The sequence below is a fragment of the Drosophila subpulchrella genome, unplaced genomic scaffold (genome assembly GCF_014743375.2).
Source record: "Drosophila subpulchrella strain 33 F10 #4 breed RU33 unplaced genomic scaffold, RU_Dsub_v1.1 Primary Assembly Seq387, whole genome shotgun sequence".
Lineage (NCBI taxonomy): Eukaryota > Metazoa > Arthropoda > Insecta > Diptera > Drosophilidae > Drosophila > Drosophila subpulchrella.
Window position 1 is genome coordinate 85,001 of NW_023665608.1, and position 10,000 is coordinate 95,000.

The 10,000-nt window shown below is 33.5% G+C and overlaps 2 non-coding genes across 2 annotated transcripts; both read left to right on the forward strand.

Annotated features, from left to right (window-relative positions):
• The first annotated feature begins 325 nt into the window (after nt 1-325).
• LOC119561911 lies at nt 326-504 on the forward strand. The gene has a single exon (XR_005221520.1). It is a non-coding gene; the product is annotated as a 5.8S ribosomal RNA (ribosomal RNA).
• A 401-nt stretch (nt 505-905) lies between these two features.
• Nucleotides 906-4,876, forward strand: LOC119561944. Its single transcript, XR_005221551.1, has one exon. It is a non-coding gene; the product is annotated as a large subunit ribosomal RNA (ribosomal RNA).
• The last annotated feature ends 5,124 nt before the right edge of the window (nt 4,877-10,000 follow it).

Below are 10,000 nucleotides of genomic sequence, written 5' to 3' on the forward strand. Positions count from 1 at the left end.
TGCGATATGTATTGTTCATCTCAGTTATGCGCATACATTGGATAATGCAACAACCTAAAATGTACAATGTTGTACCTGATTATTACAGGTTAATGTTTTATATAAATTTCAATATATATCGCTAAAAAAAAGTATTAATACCGTAAATGCCATTTAAAAAATACTTGATATATTATTGGTTATATGAAACTAAGACATTTCGCAGCATTCGTTTTAGGTATAAAAATCAATTTATTGAAGGAATTGATATATGCCAGTAAAATGGTGTATTTTTAATTTCTTTCAATAAAAACATATATGACAAAATTACCAAACCAATATATAAAACTCTAAGCGGTGGATCACTCGGCTCATGGGTCGATGAAGAACGCAGCAAACTGTGCGTCATCGTGTGAACTGCAGGACACATGAACATCGACATTTTGAACGCATATCGCAGTCCATGCTGTTATGTACTTTAATTAATTTTATAGTGCTGCTTGGACTACATATGGTTGAGGGTTGTAAGACTATGCTAATTAAGTTGTTTATATAAATTTTATAATGAAATTTTATAAGCATATGGTATATTATTGGATAATAATAATTTAATTATTATATTATTCATAATATTAACAAATATATGAAAAACATTATCTCACATTAGTAAATAATTTGAATGTGAAAAACGAAGAGAAATATTTTCTTTTTCAATCAAATAATACTGAGAAATGTCTAGCATAAAAAATTTATCTAGAATTGTCTCTTATTAAAGATTAGTAAATAGAAAGCCGTTGACAATATTATTATTCTTCGTTGATTCGTTAGACCAAACAAATGCCATACAAATATATAAAATATATAACGAATTTAATAAAATGTTTTATCATTATATATAAAGAATTAATTGCAAAAAAAGTTATACACAACCTCAACTCATATGGGACTACCCCCTGAATTTAAGCATATTAATTAGGGGAGGAAAAGAAACTAACCAGGATTTTCTTAGTAGCGGCGAGCGAAAAGAAATCAGTTCAGCACTAAGTCACTTTGTCTATATGGCAAATGTGAGATGCAGTGTATGGAGCGTCAATATTCTAGTATGAGAAATTAACGATTTAAGTCCTTCTTAAATGAGGCCATTTACCCATAGAGGGTGCCAGGCCCGTATAACGTTAATGATTACTAGATGATGTTTCCAAAGAGTCGTGTTGCTTGATAGTGCAGCACTAAGTGGGTGGTAAACTCCATCTAAAACTAAATATAACCATGAGACCGATAGTAAACAAGTACCGTGAGGGAAAGTTGAAAAGAACTCTGAATAGAGAGTTAAACAGTACGTGAAACTGCTTAGAGGTTAAGCCCGATGAACCTGAATATCCGTTATGGAAAATTCATCATTAAAATTGTAATATTTAAACAATATTATGATAATAGTGTGCATTTTTTCCATATAAGGACATTGTAATCTATTAGCATACAAAATTTATCATAAAATATAACTTATAGTTTATTCAAATTAATTTGCTTGCATTTTAACACAGAATAAATGTTATTAATTTGATAAAGTGCTGATAGATTTATATGAATACAGTGCGTTAATTTTTCGGAATTATATAATGGCATAATTATCATTGATTTTTGTGTTTATTATATGCACTTGTATGATTAACAATGCGAAAGATTCAGGATACCTTCGGGACCCGTCTTGAAACACGGACCAAGGAGTCTAACATATGTGCAAGTTATTGGGATATAAACCTAATAGCGTAATTAACTTGACTAATAATGGGATTAGTTTTTTAACTATTTATAGCTAATTAACACAATCCCGGGGCGTTCTATATAGTTATGTATAATGATATTTATATTATTTATGCCTCTAACTGGAACGTACCTTGAGCATATATGCTGTGACCCGAAAGATGGTGAACTATACTTGATCAGGTTGAAGTCAGGGGAAACCCTGATGGAAGACCGAAACAGTTCTGACGTGCAAATCGATTGTCAGAATTGAGTATAGGGGCGAAAGACCAATCGAACCATCTAGTAGCTGGTTCCTTCCGAAGTTTCCCTCAGGATAGCTGGTGCATTTTAATGTTATATAAAATAATCTTATCTGGTAAAGCGAATGATTAGAGGCCTTAGGGTCGAAACGATCTTAACCTATTCTCAAACTTTAAATGGGTAAGAACCTTAACTTTCTTGATATGAAGTTCAAGGTTATGATATAATGTGCCCAGTGGGCCACTTTTGGTAAGCAGAACTGGCGCTGTGGGATGAACCAAACGTAATGTTACGGTGCCCAAATTAACAACTCATGCAGATACCATGAAAGGCGTTGGTTGCTTAAAACAGCAGGACGGTGATCATGGAAGTCGAAATCCGCTAAGGAGTGTGTAACAACTCACCTGCCGAAGCAACTAGCCCTTAAAATGGATGGCGCTTAAGTTGTATACCTATACATTACCGCTAAAGTAGATGATTTATATTACTTGTGATATAAATTTTGAAACTTTAGTGAGTAGGAAGGTACAATGGTATGCGTAGAAGTGTTTGGCGTAAGCCTGCATGGAGCTGCCATTGGTACAGATCTTGGTGGTAGTAGCAAATAATCGAATGAGACCTTGGAGGACTGAAGTGGAGAAGGGTTTCGTGTGAACAGTGGTTGATCACGAGTTAGTCGGTCCTAAGTTCAAGGCGAAAGCCGAAAATTTTCAAGTAAAACACAAATGCCATACAAATATAATTATATTATATAAATCAAGCTAATTAATATACTTGAATAATTTTGAACGAAAGGGAATACGGTTCCAATTCCGTAACCTGTTGAGTATCCGTTTGTTATTAAATATGGGCCTCGTGCTCATCCTGGCAACAGGAACGACCATAAAGAAGCCGTCGAGAGATATCGGAAGAGTTTTCTTTTCTGTTTTATAGCCGTACTACCATGGAAGTCTTTCGCAGAGAGATATGGTAGATGGGCTAGAAGAGCATGACATATACTGTTGTGTCGATATTTTCTCCTCGGACCTTGAAAATTTATGGTGGGGACACGCAAACTTCTCAACAGGCCGTACCAATATCCGCAGCTGGTCTCCAAGGTGAAGAGTCTCTAGTCGATAGAATAATGTAGGTAAGGGAAGTCGGCAAATTAGATCCGTAACTTCGGGATAAGGATTGGCTCTGAAGATTGAGATAGTCGGGCTTGATTGGGAAACAATAACATGGTTTATGTGCTCGTTCTGGGTAAATAGAGTGTCTGGCATTTATGTTGGTCACTTGTTCCCCGGATAGTTTAGTTACGTAGCCAATTGTGGAACTTTCTTGCTAAAATTTTTAAGAATACTAATTGGGTTAAACCAATTAGTTCTTATTAATTATAACGATTATCAATTAACAATCAATTCAGAACTGGCACGGACTTGGGGAATCCGACTGTCTAATTAAAACAAAGCATTGTGATGGCCCTAGCGGGTGTTGACACAATGTGATTTCTGCCCAGTGCTCTGAATGTCAAAGTGAAGAAATTCAAGTAAGCGCGGGTCAACGGCGGGAGTAACTATGACTCTCTTAAGGTAGCCAAATGCCTCGTCATCTAATTAGTGACGCGCATGAATGGATTAACGAGATTCCTACTGTCCCTATCTACTATCTAGCGAAACCACAGCCAAGGGAACGGGCTTGGAATAATTAGCGGGGAAAGAAGACCCTTTTGAGCTTGACTCTAATCTGGCAGTGTAAGGAGACATAAGAGGTGTAGAATAAGTGGGAGATATTAGACTTCGGTTTGGTATCGCCAATGAAATACCACTACTCTTATTGTTTCCTTACTTACTTGATTAAATGGAACGTGTATCATTTCCTAGCCATTATACGGATATATTTATTATATCTTATGGTATTGGGTTTTGATGCAAGCTTCTTGATCAAAGTATCACGAGTTTGTTATATAATCGCAAACAAATTCTTTAATAAAACGGTGCATTTATGTATTTTTGATTTGAAAATTTGGTATAACTCCAATTACTCAGGTATGATCCAATTCAAGGACATTGCCAGGTAGGGAGTTTGACTGGGGCGGTACATCTCTCAAATAATAACGGAGGTGTCCCAAGGCCAGCTCAGTGCGGACAGAAACCACACATAGAGCAAAAGGGCAAATGCTGACTTGATCTCGGTGTTCAGTACACACAGGGACAGCAAAAGCTCGGCCTATCGATCCTTTTGGTTTAAAGAGTTTTTAACAAGAGGTGTCAGAAAAGTTACCATAGGGATAACTGGCTTGTGGCGGCCAAGCGTTCATAGCGACGTCGCTTTTTGATCCTTCGATGTCGGCTCTTCCTATCATTGTGAAGCAAAATTCACCAAGCGTTGGATTGTTCACCCATGCAAGGGAACGTGAGCTGGGTTTAGACCGTCGTGAGACAGGTTAGTTTTACCCTACTAATGACAAAACGTTGTTGCGACAGCATTCCTGCGTAGTACGAGAGGAACCGCAGGTACGGACCAATGGCACAATACTTGTTCGAGCGAACAGTGGTATGACGCTACGTCCGTTGGATTATGCCTGAACGCCTCTAAGGTCGTATCCGTGCTGGACTGCAATGATAAATAAGGGGCAATTTGCATTGTATGGCTTCTAAACCATTTAAAGTTTATAATTTACTTTATAAACGACAATGGATGTGATGCCAATGTAATTTGTAACATAGTAAATTGGGAGGATCTTTGATCACCTGATGCCGCGCTAGTTACATATAAAAGCATTATTTAATACAATGACAAAGCCTAGAATCAATTGTAAACGACTTTTGTAACAGGCAAGGTGTTGTAAGTGGTTGAGCAGCTGCCATACTGCGATCCACTGAAGCTTATCCTTTGCTTGATGATTCGATAATAAAGATGTTGCAAGCGGGCATAATCATTATGCTTGCTTGCAGCATCGCACGCCACTTTGTTTGTGGTGTGTAAGGTAGGGAAGAAGAAATATAAAAGACCTAAATTGGAAACATCAATATATAAGTAAATATTGAACAAACAAAATGTATCGTCATCTTATTAGTGACGCGATGATAAAGTGGCAAACATATTCCATGTATAAATATTCCTATGGTATTAAAATTCAAGTAAAGAGGACATATATAAAAGTTTGTATATATGGTTCATTCAATGGTAGCAGCGGTTGGTTGGTTGGTGTCTGCTCCTCTTATTGTTCAAAACTTATGTTATGGTAGCAAGTCTATATCGTCATATTATTAGTGACGCGAAAAAGTAGTGGCAAAACATATTCCATGTATAAATAAATATTCCTATGGTATTGAAATTCAAGTAAAGAGGCCATTCAAGTAAAGAGGACTTATATAAATATAAGTATATATAATGGTAGCAGCGCGGTTGGTTGGTTGGTGTGTCTGCTCCTCTTATTGTTCAAAACTTATGTTATGGTAGCAAGACTGTATCGTCATATTATTAGTGACGCGAAAAAGTAGTGGCAAAACATATTCCATGTATAAATATTCCTATGGTATTGAAATTCAACTAAAGAGGACATATAAAATTACTATCAATGGTAGCAGTGGTTGGTTGGTTGGTGGTTGGTTGGCGGCTGCTCCTATTATTGTTCAAGACTTATGTTATGGTAGCAAGTCTGTATCGTCATATTAATTATTAGTGACGCGAAAAAGTAGTGGAAATCATATTCCATGTATAAATAGATTCCTATGGTAATGAAATTTTCAAGTAAAGAGAGGACCATTCAAGTAAGAGGACATATAAAAAGTAAGTATATGTTCCTCCAATGGTAGCAGTGGTTGGTTGGTTGGCGGCTGATCCTCTTATTGTTCAAAACTTATTTTATCAATATGAGTTTGGCAATACAATAAAGAAGACCAATCTAATCCATATAAAACTAAATGTATTATATGGATATGCTTAGGAAACCCATATATTCATAAAAAAAAATTATGTATAGAAAATTATACATATATCTTTTATATAAATGAATCGTATGGATATCGCCTTATGGTAGGTATAATAACTTTTTAAGGCATAATAATGTATAATATAGAAAATATACATTGAAATATAAATGCATTTTTATAGATATGGCGGCATATAAGTGCCATATACACAAGAATAAATAATAGAATTTACCAATATATAATTAAAATGAGATATATAAACCTAGTGAGGGGCTGCACTAGTATATGAATCGTATGGATATGGCTTATAGGTATAATACCTATAAGGCATAATAATGTATAATATAATAAATATAAATTAAGATATGAATGAATTATATAAATATGGCATAGAAATGCCATATACATACATAAGAATAAATGGTAGAATTTACCCATATATCACTGAAACACGATATATAAACCTAATGATAGCTGGCACTAGTACTGTAAACATGCACGCAATAGTGCGTGGGGTAAAAAACTACTATAGGGAGGTGGTCGTTGGCGGGCCCCTCCTCGTATTGGTCAAAACTTATGTTATGCATATGAATTTGTCAATACTATATAGAACGCCAAGCATATCCATATAAACTATGGATATGCATAGAAATCCATACAAAAGTAAAAAAAAATTATGTATAGAAAAATATACATATATTTATATAAGTGAATCGTATGGATATGGCTTATAGGTATAATACCTATAAGGCATAATAATGTATAACAAGTAAATATACATTGAAATGTGAATGCATTGTATGGATATGGCATATAAATGCCATATATATAGAAATAAATTGTATATCAATGATATAACAATTATAAACCTAGTGAGGGGCGGCACTAGTGAATGAATCGTATGGATATGGCTTATAGGTATAATACCTATAAGGCATAATAATGTATAATATAATAAATATACATTAAGATATGAATGGATTGTATAAATATGGCATAGAAATGCCATATACATAAGAATAAATGGTAGAATTTACCCATATATCACTGAAACACGATATATAAACCTAGTGATAGCTGGCACTAGTACTGTAAACAGGCACGCAATAGTGCGTGGGGTAAAAAACTACTATAGGGAGGTGGTCGTTGGCGGGCCCCTCCTCGTATTGGTCAAAACTTATGTTATGCATATGAATTTGTCAATACTATATAGAACGCCAAGCATATCCATATAAACTATGGATATGCATAGAAATCCATACAAAAGTAAAAAAAAATTATGTATAGAAAAATATACATATATTTATATAAGTGAATCGTATGGATATGGCTTATAGGTATAATACCTATAAGGCATAATAATGTATAACAAGTAAATATACATTGAAATGTGAATGCATTGTATGGATATGGCATATAAATGCCATATATATAGAAATAAATTGTATATCAATGATATAACAATTATAAACCTAGTGAGGGGCGGCACTAGTGAATGAATCGTATGGATATGGCTTATAGGTATAATACCTATAAGGCATAATAATGTATAATATAATAAATATACATTAAGATATGAATGGATTGTATAAATATGGCATAGAAATGCCATATACATAAGAATAAATGGTAGAATTTACCCATATATCACTGAAACACGATATATAAACCTAGTGATAGCTGGCACTAGTACTGTAAACAGGCACGCAATAGTGCGTGGGGTAAAAAACTACTATAGGGAGGTGGTCGTTGGCGGGCCCCTCCTCGTATTGGTCAAAACTTATGTTATGCATATGAATTTGTCAATACTATATAGAACGCCAAGCATATCCATATAAACTATGGATATGCATAGAAAACCATACAAAAGTAAAAAAAAATTATGTATAGAAAAATATACATATATTTATATAAGTGAATCGTATGGATATGGCTTATAGGTATAATACCTATAAGGCATAATAATGTATAACAAGTAAATATACATTGAAATGTGAATGCATTGTATGGATATGGCATATAAATGCCATATATATAGAAATAAATTGTATATCAATGATATAACAATTATAAACCTAGTGAGGGGCGGCACTAGTGAATGAATCGTATGGATATGGCTTATAGGTATAATACCTATAAGGCATAATAATGTATAATATAATAAATATACATTAAGATATGAATGGATTGTATAAATATGGCATAGAAATGCCATATACATAAGAATAAATGGTAGAATTTACCCATATATCACTGAAACACGATATATAAACCTAGTGATAGCTGGCACTAGTACTGTAAACAGGCACGCAATAGTGCGTGGGGTAAAAAACTACTATAGGGAGGTGGTCGTTGGCGGGCCCCTCCTCGTATTGGTCAAAACTTATGTTATGCATATGAATTTGTCAATACTATATAGAACGCCAAGCATATCCATATAAACTATGGATATGCATAGAAAACCATACAAAAGTAAAAAAAAATTATGTATAGAAAAATATACATATATTTATATAAGTGAATCGTATGGATATGGCTTATAGGTATAATACCTATAAGGCATAATAATGTATAACAAGTAAATATACATTGAAATGTGAATGCATTGTATGGATATGGCATATAAATGCCATATATATAGAAATAAATTGTATATCAATGATATAACAATTATAAACCTAGTGAGGGGCGGCACTAGTGAATGAATCGTATGGATATGGCTTATAGGTATAATACCTATAAGGCATAATAATGTATAATATAATAAATATACATTAAGATATGAATGGATTGTATAAATATGGCATAGAAATGCCATATACATAAGAATAAATGGTAGAATTTACCCATATATCACTGAAACACGATATATAAACCTAGTGATAGCTGGCACTAGTACTGTAAACAGGCACGCAATAGTGCGTGGGGTAAAAAACTACTATAGGGAGGTGGTCGTTGGCGGGCCCCTCCTCGTATTGGTCAAAACTTATGTTATGCATATGAATTTGTCAATACTATATAGAACGCCAAGCATATCCATATAAACTATGGATATGCATAGAAATCCATACAAAAATAAAAAAAAATTATGTATAGAAAAATATACATATATTTATATAAGTGAATCGTATGGATATGGCTTATAGGTATAATACCTATAAGGCATAATAATGTATAACAAGTAAATATACATTGAAATGTGAATGCATTGTATGGATATGGCATATAAATGCCATATATATAGAAATAAATTGTATATCAATGATATAACAATTATAAACCTAGTGAGGGGCGGCACTAGTGAATGAATCGTATGGATATGGCTTATAGGTATAATACCTATAAGGCATAATAATGTATAATATAATAAATATACATTAAGATATGAATGGATTGTATAAATATGGCATAGAAATGCCATATACATAAGAATAAATGGTAGAATTTACCCATATATCACTGAAACACGATATATAAACCTAGTGATAGCTGGCACTAGTACTGTAAACAGGCACGCAATAGTGCGTGGGGTAAAAAACTACTATAGGGAGGTGGTCGTTGGCGGGCCCCTCCTCGTATTGGTCAAAACTTATGTTATGCATATGAATTTGTCAATACTATATAGAACGCCAAGCATATCCATATAAACTATGGATATGCATAGAAAACCATACAAAAGTAAAAAAAAATTATGTATAGAAAAATATACATATATTTATATAAGTGAATCGTATGGATATGGCTTATAGGTATAATACCTATAAGGCATAATAATGTATAACAAGTAAATATACATTGAAATGTGAATGCATTGTATGGATATGGCATATAAATGCCATATATATAGAAATAAATTGTATATCAATGATATAACAATTATAAACCTAGTGAGGGGCGGCACTAGTGAATGAATCGTATGGATATGGCTTATAGGTATAATACCTATAAGGCATAATAATGTATAATATAATAAATATACATTAAGATATGAATGGATTGTATAAATATGGCATAGAAATGCCATATACATAAGAATAAATGGTAGAATTTACCCATATATCACTGAAACATGATATATAAACCTAGTGATAGCTGGC